Source organism: Numida meleagris, chromosome 1 (assembly GCF_002078875.1).
Source record: "Numida meleagris isolate 19003 breed g44 Domestic line chromosome 1, NumMel1.0, whole genome shotgun sequence".
Lineage (NCBI taxonomy): Eukaryota > Metazoa > Chordata > Aves > Galliformes > Numididae > Numida > Numida meleagris.
The window spans coordinates 4,713,947-4,726,560 of record NC_034409.1 but is presented as its reverse complement, the minus strand read 5'-3'; the positions used below and the strand labels follow the sequence as shown (position 1 = coordinate 4,726,560).

Genomic DNA, 12,614 nt, shown 5'->3' with positions numbered 1-12,614 from the left:
TTTTTTTTTTCTATTTGTTTCTGTTTCATTTTCTGTTCTTTGATGATATCATAAGCCACATAAGGACTGAACTGTCTTTCAGTACGGCGAGGACACAGATATTCTAACTGTAGCAGGGTCAGGGCTGATTCCTCATTGCAGTGACAAATTTCATTCTTTTCCCTCTCTGTAGAAGATGTGTGTTGAAGGGGATGGTTTAAAACCAAGTCAGGCAACCAAGTGGCAGTTCCACAGCAAGGACCATCAAAGGATGGTTCTTGATTTGTCACTTTCATTTGTTTAGAAACACAAAGGTAACCTATACGTTTGCCTCCAAAAAAGCCTGCACACAATCTTTGATTTTACCTTAAGCATCCGGGATGCCTTAGGTTGGATATTAGAAAAAAAATCTTCTCAAAAGTGCAGTGAGGCATTGGAACAGACTGTCCAGGGAGGTGGTAGAGTCACCTTCCCTGGAGGTGTTCAAGAACCCTGCAGATGTGGCACTGAAGAACATGGTTTAGTGGGCGTGGTGGGGATGGGTTGATGGTTGGACTAGATGATTTACTGGTCTTTCCAACATTAATGATTCTTCGATTCTATGATTCTAAGGCAGCACACAATTCATGCATAAGTCTGCCAGGAGACCTCTTCATGGTTTGTAGCTTACAATGTGCTCTTGCCTGTTGCAAGCTCTATGTTATCTAGTGATGGAACTTTTCTCATCCATCTTTTTGATTCTTTGTTATTATACATATTTATTACCTTATCATAGTCAAACCTGAACAAAATACTCCCCACCCCCCCAAGTATGATACCTCTATTTTGCAAAGAATTTTGTTCTACAGAAACAGCCATTGGTTTGTTAAAGGAATTGTTTGCAAGATGACTAGATTAGATTAATTAGTTAATGTTTGTAAAGTACTTTGAAGATTAAGAACACTATATAAGTGTTAAGTATTATTGTTATTATAATAGATAGAGAAGGTAGATAGCTAGATAGGTAAAGAGATACAGCACTCAGATAACAATAATTATAATACTTAGCATTTCTATAGGGCTTTACATCTTTTGAGTGCTTTACCAACATTAACTAATTAATAGAGTTAAGCAGACAGATAGTAGATAAAATAGTAGGTAGATTGATAGATAGTAACAAATTTTGCCTTTGGATATATGAATAGCAAAGTCAATGGAAGTTGCATGTCATTGATGAGGGCTAAATTTTGTCCATAGACAAACTTAAAGGTAAATTAGTGACTTGTTTCAACTGTCTTTTGCTGTTTGTTTGTTTGTTTTGTAGTTGCTATTGTTGTTGTTGCATGTTTGCTTGTCGGTTTGGGTTTATTTGTGGGTTTTTGGTTTGTTTGTTTTTTTACTTGTTTGCACAAACAGTTTGTCTTCCCAGTGAGTAGATTCATCACGCAAACAGAAAGTTAAAACATAAATTGGAATATTGAAGTGAATGTATAAAATGTACACAAATGTTAGAGTGACATATTATGGAATCAAAACTCATCCTTAAGATTAGTCACATTATAGTGACAGTGACTCAGCTTTGCAACATCTGAAATCCATCACAAATCTGGAACACACCTTCAAAGTGTTAGATGAAACAGCATTATCATTGTGCTTGTGTGCATCCTGATTCTTCACTTGTCTTTGTGAAAATGCAGGAATGTGAGACACTGAGAAAAAAATATATATATAAAAATTAGAGCCACGTGTATTTTATTTTCTTGAAATAAAGCTGGCATAAATTACAATGGAGTAAAAGATTTATATAAAGATGTAGAGAATGGGAAAAATACTAGTTTCCTTTAAATTTGTCTCTCCTTGAACACTGATATGTTTCTGCAACAACTTATCCCTAAAAATATACAGGCATGCAGTAAAATAACTGTTTATTTTTTAGGTGAAGTTCACTGTCCTAAGTGCTTTTGACATCCAGCTGCCACTGTGGTACAGAGGTCCTACAGTCTCTAGCATGTTTGCATTATATTTTCAGGTTGAATAGTAGGAAAAACTCAGAAAGAGTGGTGAGGCATTGGAACAGGCTGCGCAGAGAGGTGGTGGAGTCATCATCCCTGGAGGTGTTAAAGAAAAGGGCGTATGTGGCACTGAAGGACATGATTTAGGGACCATGGTGGTGATGAGTTGACAGTTGGATGATCAATCTTAGTGGACTTTTACAACCTTAATGATTCTATGATTCCATGATTCTATATGAAAGAGGAAGAGTAACCTCAGCTTAGTGTGCATAGTCTCACTCTGGAATGGGTGCGATGGTTACATTAGAGTAATTCTGCATTGAGCTAATTACCTTCCCTGAGGACTTCTAAGAGAATTCCAGATCCTGTCTAATGCAGCAGTGCTGCCTTTGCGTTAGGAGTAGTATCACCACACAGTTTTCCCTCTGCTGCTAGGTTGGGACCCTGCACTGGTCTGAATTGTGTGCTATGGACATAACTGGTGTTCCCTTTGCAAAGCTTTTCTGTCACTGGGTGTATGCAGAACCATCTCAAGATATCTTCAGGATAATCAGAGCCACAAATCACAATTTAATCTTGATAAGATAGTAAAATGCAGAAGAAGGACCCGTCACACTTAACTCTTGACAGCTATGGTATAGATACCTACGTCATACGTAGGCACCAAGCTTCCTTGGCAACTGACAGAGAGCAGGAAGCACTTAAAAGATCATTTCCATCTGCTATCTATTTATGTCGATATTAAGATGAGATTAACGGCATCCCAGAAAGTCCTACATCTCTCCACTGACTGTCAGTGGAGCCTAAATGTTTAGCTAAGATGAGGCCAACTCTGCTGTAGACAACGTCAGAGGAGATTGAACTCATACTAAATGTTCCCTTTCTTACTTCATTTGCAAGGCCTAGCTTTTGGATTGTTCAGAGTTTATCTACCCAGTCAGGATCACTAAGATTGATAAAGAGGAGGTTTACCTGGAAATTGGTTGGAAACCTGTTGGCCAAAAAGGCAAGATTTAAGTCCACATACTGGTCTTTACTGTTTATATAGTAATATAACTATACCTTGACACGTGCTTTTATTTGGTAGATGAAAGACTCAGCTATATCACGATCAGAGGCCAAAAAGATACAAAAACAAGGATATATATTATCTCCCTCTCAGTTAAAACCCCTGTGCCATGATGCTAGCAACATGAATTTCCCTTTAGTAGCACAGTCTTCCAGTGATGGGAAAGTTAATGCCAGCGCAGAAGGCAATAGGCCACCCATCTGACTCAGACAAAGAGTCAACCTTCAAATGTAGTACAGAATAAACATTGTAGAGAACAAATACACCATTCATAACACAACAATCCTTTGATCACCTTAAGAAAGAGGCATGAAAAATTAGGCAGACAAGCAAGAGCAAGAAATAGTGTCAATACTCTCTTTAGCAGAGGTGGACAGTACACACCTTGGTAATTAAAACTCATAGCTTTCTTCTCCAGGATCTCGAACCCAAGTCTCAAGTTATGGGCAAATATTCACAATGCAAGGTTTCAAGACAGACCTGTCTGAAGCTCTCTTATTGATGCAGTTTTATTTGTATGCCATATTTCACTATTTCCTGGGTCACAGGGAGAATGACTTTCTAGTTTAGTGGTTAGAGTATTCACCTGGAAGGGGAAGTCTTCTGTTCCTGTGCCTGCTTCAATTAATGTTTCTGAATTTTTTGTTTAAGTATTCATTGATGTGGATAATGGAAGCCAGGTTTCTGCTCCCAAATGAAAGACTATACCATGAAGATATATAGTCATTTGCATAGGCTTGCCATCTTCTTGTTCCTATGAATATTTAATTAACCAATGCAAAGTGAAATGGTTTCAATATGAGGAACTGAGAAAGCCCTGCCCCAGAATATCCTGTAGCCTAGTGGTTAGGGCAGTCAGGGAAGTGGAGAGACAAGTTCAGGTCCCCTCAAGCAGAAGAGGGAATTGAACCCGGATCTTCCAGAGCTTAGTGGGTATTCTTAGCATGATGTTAGTGGTGAGAAAAAGGTGGCATCTCTGCTTTCTTTTCTGGCCAGAGCTAATGGGACACCCTGCCAACATGCTTATCATACTGGAAGATCATCACAGAGTGCAACTGATATAATCTTTATTAGAAAACAAACGATTTCACGATGAACTTTGCAAGAAATGAAGTAAATGATGTGACAAAATAATGGCTTACCACAAGGGAGCATACTCACACCTGGATTATTCACCATCTAGACAAACGATCTACCAATCTGTAATGATGGAAAGAGGTTAAGGCTGTCAAAAAGTCAACTCTGCTTCAAGGACTTGGCCTAAGCGAAAGCCATGTTAACCTCAGAACTCCACCAGATCACAGAATATTATACGAAAAATTTGTGAAATGTCACCATAGCTTCAATGCTACCAAGTCTCTTTCTTCTTTAAAGTTCAAGGACCAATAAACCAAACAGAATAATCTCAAAAGTGATACGACTTAGAATCCAGGCTACCTATTACTGACATTGGACTACTTGCTTTTCCTTAGGGCACAGAGAGAAAAGACAAAGTGTAAGGTTAACCTATGGTATAAATTACTGAAGAAATGTGAAATCCAAACTGAAGGTCATCTCTGCAATGCTGTAAACTATGGCACTTGCACTCTGTTATCTGGTAGATAAAATATGTTACACAGAAGAAAGCACTGACATACCTATACTTATAAGGAGGTTAGGTATTCTGCTGAATGAAAGTGGCTGATTTTTTTTATGCATACCTTAGGCCAGCTGAAAGAAACAATCTGTCTCCTGGTTGGGATCACCTGATTGAGAAAAAAGAAGAGGAAAACAAAACAAAACAGGAAGAAGATAGGGGAGAGAGGAAGAAAGAATCTTTGAGGCATGCCATTAAATGCTCACAGTCACGAAATTGTGGACTGGTAAATTTCATATTACTCTGGCTGATAAATTTCCATTTCCTTCTACTTTCAATTATTAAGAAAAAAAGTTACTTGTATCATTTTCCACACTGTTTCCATTTAAGCTCATTCTGAAAGTGAAAAAAAAAAACCGAACGTAAGTACTGATAATTTTTTTCTGATTATATTGTTATGGACAATGTATAATTCAATACTCTGTATAGACAGTGAATTCCCTTGCTGTCAACCCAGTCTGAATGCACTGCACTCTCCGATGGCTTCACTGTAGACTGACAAGATCAGGAGATCTTTAGATGAGAACATCTCTATGACCAATCAATTCATAACAGAGAGATTAAATGGAGTTGTACAAAAAAGCTGCAGACAGACCAATCTTTGTCAATCCTAGTGCAAAACATACTGAGGCATTTTTGGAGTGCAAGCATGGACTTGCAGAAAGAAGGATCATGTCTGTTAAGGTTGAAAGCTCTCTCGGGCAATGACTTTCTCTTCGGATGTATGTATCCACTTCATAGCACCAGCCCTGCCATAATAACGCTAATAATAATAGTAACAACAGCAAAATAATAATAGAAATAATAATAAATTCATCCTGGATGCTGCAAAGCATGGAAGAGCTGAAGGGCAGCAGGTGTGTTGGGGAAATAATATAATACATCAAATCCTGTGCAGTGAGCACATGAGCGTGTGATATCAAAGACACTACCTATGAAATTAATTTGCCAGTGACACTGCCTTGCCTACCATCCCTGGGCGTTGTGAGAATTAATTAATGCTTGCAAATCGCCTTGAGAACTTCAGAGGAAAGACGTTTTATGTATGCAAAGCCCTGCTGCCTTTCTCTGGTGTCTGCTGCACACCTGTGCCCATTGCATCATGTGCCGCCTCTGTCTGGTCGCAGAGTGCTTGCTGTATACATATGGCCTCAGCGTGATTGATGGTTGGAATCGGGTGCCGACAGTGGAAGCTCTCCCCTGTCAGCAAGGAGCTTGCCCACACACGTCCGTGCACCATCAGCCTCTTTCCTCCGGCACAGTTGTCAGGTTTCCCAAAACAATGATTACTCTTCCCCAGAAACAAACCTCCATTCTGACACCTTTCCTGGCTGGTGTCTTGTAGCATGAGGGCTCCTTTGTAGGGGTCCGCTCCCTACCTCCCAGAGCTCTTGTGAAACCTCATTCCTTCGTGTTTGTAAAACATGTCAAAAGGCCAACATAAAAGTGGGAGAAAGAGAGAGAAGTACATACTCACTTTTTTTTATGATCACTATTAACAAATAATTATAGCTATGCAAGATGTCCGGCTTGTACCGCAAATGTCCCTACATTCCTCCAGGGAAGGACAGCAGAGCTGAAGGCGTGAGCAAAAAAAAAAAAAAAACAGGGTGAGGCTTCTCCACTTTCAAAGTAGCCAACTGCAATCTCAGAGGACGTGAGTGTGCCTGGAGGTCACGGCAGCTGCTCTGAGGAGCTGCAGGTGCGTTGTGTCTGCAACACCAGTGCTGAGGGGACTCCAAGTTGCCAAATACTGCTTACATCAAAATGAGTTCCACTCATGGTAATTAATAATTTCCAGTGAAGCAAAATGTTTATTTAGATGGGTTTTCCTTCTTTCTAGGTACTTAATGCATTGTTTTAATGTATTAACATCACTTGTTTGGATGTGAGTTTTTTAAATGAATGAATTCAGGCCCAGTTTCCAGGTCATCCTTTAACACCCCTACCATAGCAAACCAGCCATCCTTATGTCTGCTTTAGAAGAAATGGTGGAAGATTTTTCTTTCGAAACAGCGGTCCCTCCTTATGCCATACAGTATCTCTGTAGTCACTGGAAGGCGGTACCCTTCTGTTGCTGGGTGATTTCAGGCAGCAAATATTGGCACTCATCTGCCTTGCTCTGTTCCAACTGCAATCCACAATGCACAGCAATGCATTGTGGGGAGGAAAGAAGAAACAAGAGATCATGTTGGAAGGAGTCAAGGCTAGTTTCATCTTCTTCCACCCCCTTTTCTATGCTTGAGCAAGAAATGGTGGACTTGCTCCATAAACTTCCAGCCTATATTAGCACTGTAAAGAGATGAAAAACAGAATATAGACTCACTGAATCTGAGACACTCAGTATCATAAATTTAATTATAACCAACTTGAAGCTTAATATGACTCTTAGTCTCCAGGTTTGTTCACAGAACACTGTCTATGACATCAAGCTAAGGACATTGAGAGGAGTTCCCCAAATAACAAAGAGAAAATCTCTCTGGGCATCACATGCACATTTCTTGGCCCACAGCAAAAGAGATCCATATAAGAATGATTTCTTTGACCAAAGATTTCATGCACAGGTAATCTTCCCATAAGAATCAGCTTTTTTTCATAATCAAAGATTTTACATAGTCACACATGGGAGAGAACTTACCAGTGCTGGTTGCGGTGTTTCACAAGATCATTCCAGAGGGCAGCATGCAATCCTGGTCATGGTTATTTTCAGTCAAGTGCTTTCAAATTTAGTAAAGAAGTCAAGTAAACTGGTTTGATTTCTTCCAACTCTGCTGAAGATTCCACTTTCCTCAGTAGTCTGCCCAGAACAGTATTTGTATGAAATTATTCTTTTTTCAAGAATCAAAATATTTATTTTTCACTGTTTGAACTGCAGATGAAAGGTCATTGCTCTTTTCGCTCTACAAAAGATAGCTCCTGCAGAAGCCTTTAATTTCCATTATGAAATTATTCTGATGTATAACTGCAATTTAATTTCTCTGACCATCATCGTCAGAGGCATTCAGATGCCTACTGCTTCATCATTCCTATTTCACACAAAGAGGAATAATAATCCTTGGGAAGGACCGGTTTAGGGAAGTTAAGTGTTGTAAAGGTTAGTCCTTTTAAAACTGCTCAGCATCTAGAGAGATTAAACAGAGCCCTAAAGGGAGAAACATCATCACACAGTGCAATATCCCTTTGACTTTCCTGTTCACCTTCTCTTCTCCTCTTCCATGCTTTGCATGAGTGCTTGGGTTCTGCCTCCTCTGAAGAGCTTCAGCTCAGTCCATTCCATATCCACAGGCAACTAATAAAGGTCAATCTCAGATATAATGAAAGGGGACAATGAGTTTATTCTGGCCACTCCTACTTTTCCCCAACACTTTTCACAAGCTCTGCAGGTTCTTCTGGTTCCTCTACCAGGCCTGAATGTTAGGGGGAGGCTGTTCCCACCACCAGTCCCAGCTGTTCTTCAACAGTCCTATTTCTTTGAAGATGCACGTAGTTATCATGTTATTCCAGAATACCAAAGGTCACGTTATCTTTCTTTTCCCTTCCTCAATTACCGAGTAAACAAGGAGTGGGTTTGCAAAGTATTGCAGTGAAGCTCTCAGGGACACAGACAGGCTGGTCTGTTGCATCCAGAACTCTCTTCTCTCCTGCTCCTCATGCAAATTAAAGCTTCATGAGCAAGAAAGTGGTCCTAGCACAAGGCATTTTCTCTGCACCTGGGCTGGCCCTTTTATCACAGAAAATCTGGTTAAGCATCCAGAAAATGATACCCACAAGGCAACAAAACTCCAACTTTTATGTGAAATGCAGTGCTAGAGTGATGGAACTGATCTTTGCAGTCAGCTTAAAAACCAGGAGACACTGAAAATTGAACAGTGAAGGATGTGGGAAATAAAGATACCTGAAGGCCATAGGGCACCCAAATTCTTGATGTTCCTCTGCCAAAATAGCAATAAAAGATGTCTAAGGGCTATTGTAACTCCAATTCCTCCTCTTCTATCCTACTTACTTTTACTGTAATTCCTATGTGGCACGTAGGTATGTTGTAAGTAATAAGTCTACTGCACTTCCTCCAGCTCTCCCAGCGACAGGCTGCATAGAACTGGGCCCTTAAGAAATGCTTTTATGGAACTTGTGAAAAGCAGGTGGTCGGATGCACAGAAAGTACCTTAGTACAAATGAAGATACAGAATTTCCCAGAAAGATAATTGTTTGCCTAGCAGCTGAATTTATTTTTGTTCTCAAGTTGTAATTAAGGGAAAAGACGCAGTTAAAAATGCAGTATGTTTTTCCCTTCTTTTTCTTCTTGCCTGATAAGCAAGGCAAGTTGATTCATTTTTATCTGCAAAGTAAGAGTGTATCATTTTACTCATACCTGATTTGAGTACACAAATTTTAATGAAATGCATAGAAGAAAGATAAACAGCTGGAGAAACCTGAGGAAAAACAATGAAAACACAGAGGTCTACTTTCCAGAATTTTGCATTTCTGGAGAAGAAAAGGGAAAATAGAAATTAGTTGAAAAAAGAAGGAAGCAAAGAAGGAAGGGAGGAAGGGAGGAAGGAATGAAGGAAGGAAGGAGAAAAGGAAAAAAGGAAAAAAGGAAGGGAAAGAAAAAAGAAAAAAGAAAAATAAAGAAAAAGGAAAATGGAAAAAAAAAACCTAAGAAGAAAGAAAAAGAAAGCAGGGACTTTCCCATTGAAGTCTTGGTGTGAAGAAAGTCAGCCATGAACATGCAATGTAATACCTTGAGATGCTGTACAGCTAAAAATCATTTTCAAATGGCATGGAAGAATGAGCAAGTTCCATGGACCAAGATTTTCTTAGCAATTTTGTGGTTGACTCTATTATTTATTATCTGTACGTGTGTAGTGTTTAGGAGTTGTAAAATTAAGAGTCCAAGAGTCATATCAGTCTTAAGCATGTCATGAGTTGGAATTGGCCTCACATTGTAGGGTGATGAACAAAAGCAATACACAACAAAAAGGAAGTATTTGCTTCCGAAAGTTTACAATCAAAGCTGAAGATAAGTGGTAATGAGAAGAAGCTACTCTGGATACAGAAGGGACAGTACAAGGAAAGAACAGGTCTATCCAGCATAATGGGCAGTTGTCTCATACGAACAACACATAAGCCATGTCAGGTTCTTATTTATATATCTGTCTTTACTACATGAATAAATTTTGCTGAGTGAGGAGTATGTTTGGCAGAACAGTAAACACTAACCTCATGGATCAGACTTCTGATATACAGAATAGGACTTTTTTTCTCCATCAATGACTGGGATCAAATGTTTCAGAAAAACATACCAAATTTTCTGGAGGTAGAACTAATAACCCAGTTTCTCTTTTCTTGAAAACTTACTCTGAATTTAGCTAGGTAAAGATATGTTCAGATCTCAAAGAAATGTTGTGTCCTTCCCTTCACTCTCCTTCACTCTTCTCTTCCTTCCCTCTCCTTCCTTTGCTTTCCCCAGATATCTGGAAATACCTCTTGGAATCCTGATAAATTTTCAGGATAACCATTAATCAAAATGAGTCTAATCAGAATTAATCAGAGTGAGAACATCACGTGAGGCAAGCAGGAATATGCAATCATTTGGTGTTGCAAACACAACTGCATAAACACCCAGACTAGCAATTAGCTAAGCCTCTGAGATGACTGGCCTTAAATCTGAAGCTGAACATTTTGTGGGTTCCCATGCCCACCCAGTTCTCCTTCAAAACCTGAAATTGTTTGGACACATTCAAATTTTTCTAACAGATACTGTTTATAGATTGAGAACCTCAGAATGAATGAATAGGCTGATTTTCTGAAAGTGAACCAGTCAGAAATTTATCAACAATGCAATTAAATATGTGTTAAACATAAGCTGATGAGTGCTTCCAACGATTAAAGTCATTTTTTATTAAAAAAAAAAAAATTCTGGTAGTGATTTATTGTTTTCCGTAGATACATCTCTAAGAAATAAACTCTACTATAAAGATTATGCTTTTCTCCTTCCTACCAAATGCTTCAGGTATTTTCTGTTTCTCTTTCTGTGCTTTCAGTTCATCCATCTAGAGCAGCAATTTTTGGCACATGAAGCACATTAGATAATTATATGTCAGTTGAGAAACTCTCAGCTCCTTGTCACTGGTCTATAAAGCTCTCTGTAATGTTGTAATACAGTATCACTGATATCTCAATGAGATAACATGTTAAGTGTCTACTGGCTATATAATTTGAACCAAAAGTTAACAAAGAGAACTGATCTTTTGGTAAACACATAGTATATTTTTGTCATCTCTTCCTGATAGTGGTTTTGATAAGGAGATTTAGATGTAGTATTATCCTCTGATTGCTTTTGCAGCATACTTGCAAGACAGGGAACTCCTTCATAATTCCTCAGACAGATGGCTGAGAGGAATTTCCCAAATACCCACAGATCAAAGATAGTTCGCCGTAAATGGTGACGATTACTGATATTACAAATCCAACCAGACATTTATTCTTCCTCATTCTCAAAACCCTTTCACTTTTCTCAGCCCAACATGAATTCTCATTAGGCGGGGAAGAATAATTTTAAGCCATCAAGAGGTAGTGTGATACCCTTAGATTGCTCATTAAGGACCAGATTGTGCATGAAGGGTAGATGACAGAGATCTGTGAAATCAAAGTGGCATGGAAATTAAGAGCAATTGCTCACTGTCTCTTCCAAAACAGGAGCAAGGGGACATCAAATGAAACAAGGAGGAGAAGGGTTCAAAATAAACAAAGGGAAATGATTCTTCATACAATGCATAATTAAGCTGTGGAACTCCTTGTCACAAGATGTTGTAGATGCTGTAAATTTACATGAGTTCAAAAAGAACTGGACAATTTCATGAAAGAAAAGATCATCATGAGCTGTTAAATACAAAGACATTACCTCTGGCTCCAGAAGATGCTGAAATGCAAGTCTCTAGATGTTGAGAGTGTTCTGAGGAAGTCTCATTTGGCACTTTTACTCTTCCCCAAGCATGCCTTCATTGCTGAGCCCAGTCAGAAAGAGGTAAATGCTTTAGATGGGTCCTTGTGCAGCTGGTATAATGCTTTTTATGCTCTGATTTCATACAGCTGTTTTAGTCAGTGAGCTTATGAAGTGATGGCCACTTTATAAGTGAGCTACCACTCACTTCTAAATGTTCCTCTGACTGAGTAACAGTAATCTAAAAAGGGATGTATAGCTAAATACTTTTATTTTGAGACAGTTTAATTTCCCAAATTTCTGGCTGGGAGGTAAGGAAAACTGAAGCTGGCTGGCTGGCTCTGAGAGAGAGGGGGTTGCAGTGGCCTCTCAGAGCCCTCTGCCTTCTCTATGCTTGGGCTGGTGATTCAGGTAGACTTGTGTGGGTGCCAGTTTCAGCTCTTTACCTCACTGGGAAAACAGGCTGTCCAAATAGCCACACCAGTCCTAAAAATTTAGTGATTCAGGAGTAGAATGCATATATCATTTGGGATGCTTGGTTAAGTGAAAATTGGCTGGGAAATCCCCTAGGAAAGCTATTTATTCCTGTTACTTCTAGCACTTGGCAGGCCTACTAGTACCTCCTAGGATCGAAGTTAGCCTGGTAATGAGGAAAATTAAGCAAGAGTCAGGGAAAAGTGCCTCCTTCTTGCAAAGCACATCCTGGTGCTCTACCTGGTAAACCCTCCTTTCACCCAAGCCTTGGAGAGAGAAATATCCCCCCTCACTCTTATAGATCCCTAGTGGCTAGGTTAGAGGACAGTTAATAAAGGAACAAGTCCAGTCCTGCACTGGAGTACACCTGCATCTGCACAGGCTGAAAGTCATGTTAGGGAGCTCTTGGTCCCACAGGCTTACCCATTTTTATGGGCTAAGTTCACTTTGGTGGCAGAGACTTGGAGAGCTACTGCAAAATGAAGGCTGGCTGAATGATGTACACCCCCTCCCATGGGATCT

The 12,614-nt window shown here is 39.4% G+C and overlaps 1 long non-coding RNA gene across 1 annotated transcript; it reads right to left on the bottom strand.

Moving 5' to 3' along the window:
• On the bottom strand, nt 5,511-11,686 carry LOC110392479. Its single transcript, XR_002434417.1, has 3 exons — nt 11,580-11,686; nt 7,314-7,472; nt 5,511-6,967 (listed from the first exon to the last, which is right to left on the bottom strand). It is a non-coding gene; the product is annotated as an uncharacterized LOC110392479 (long non-coding RNA).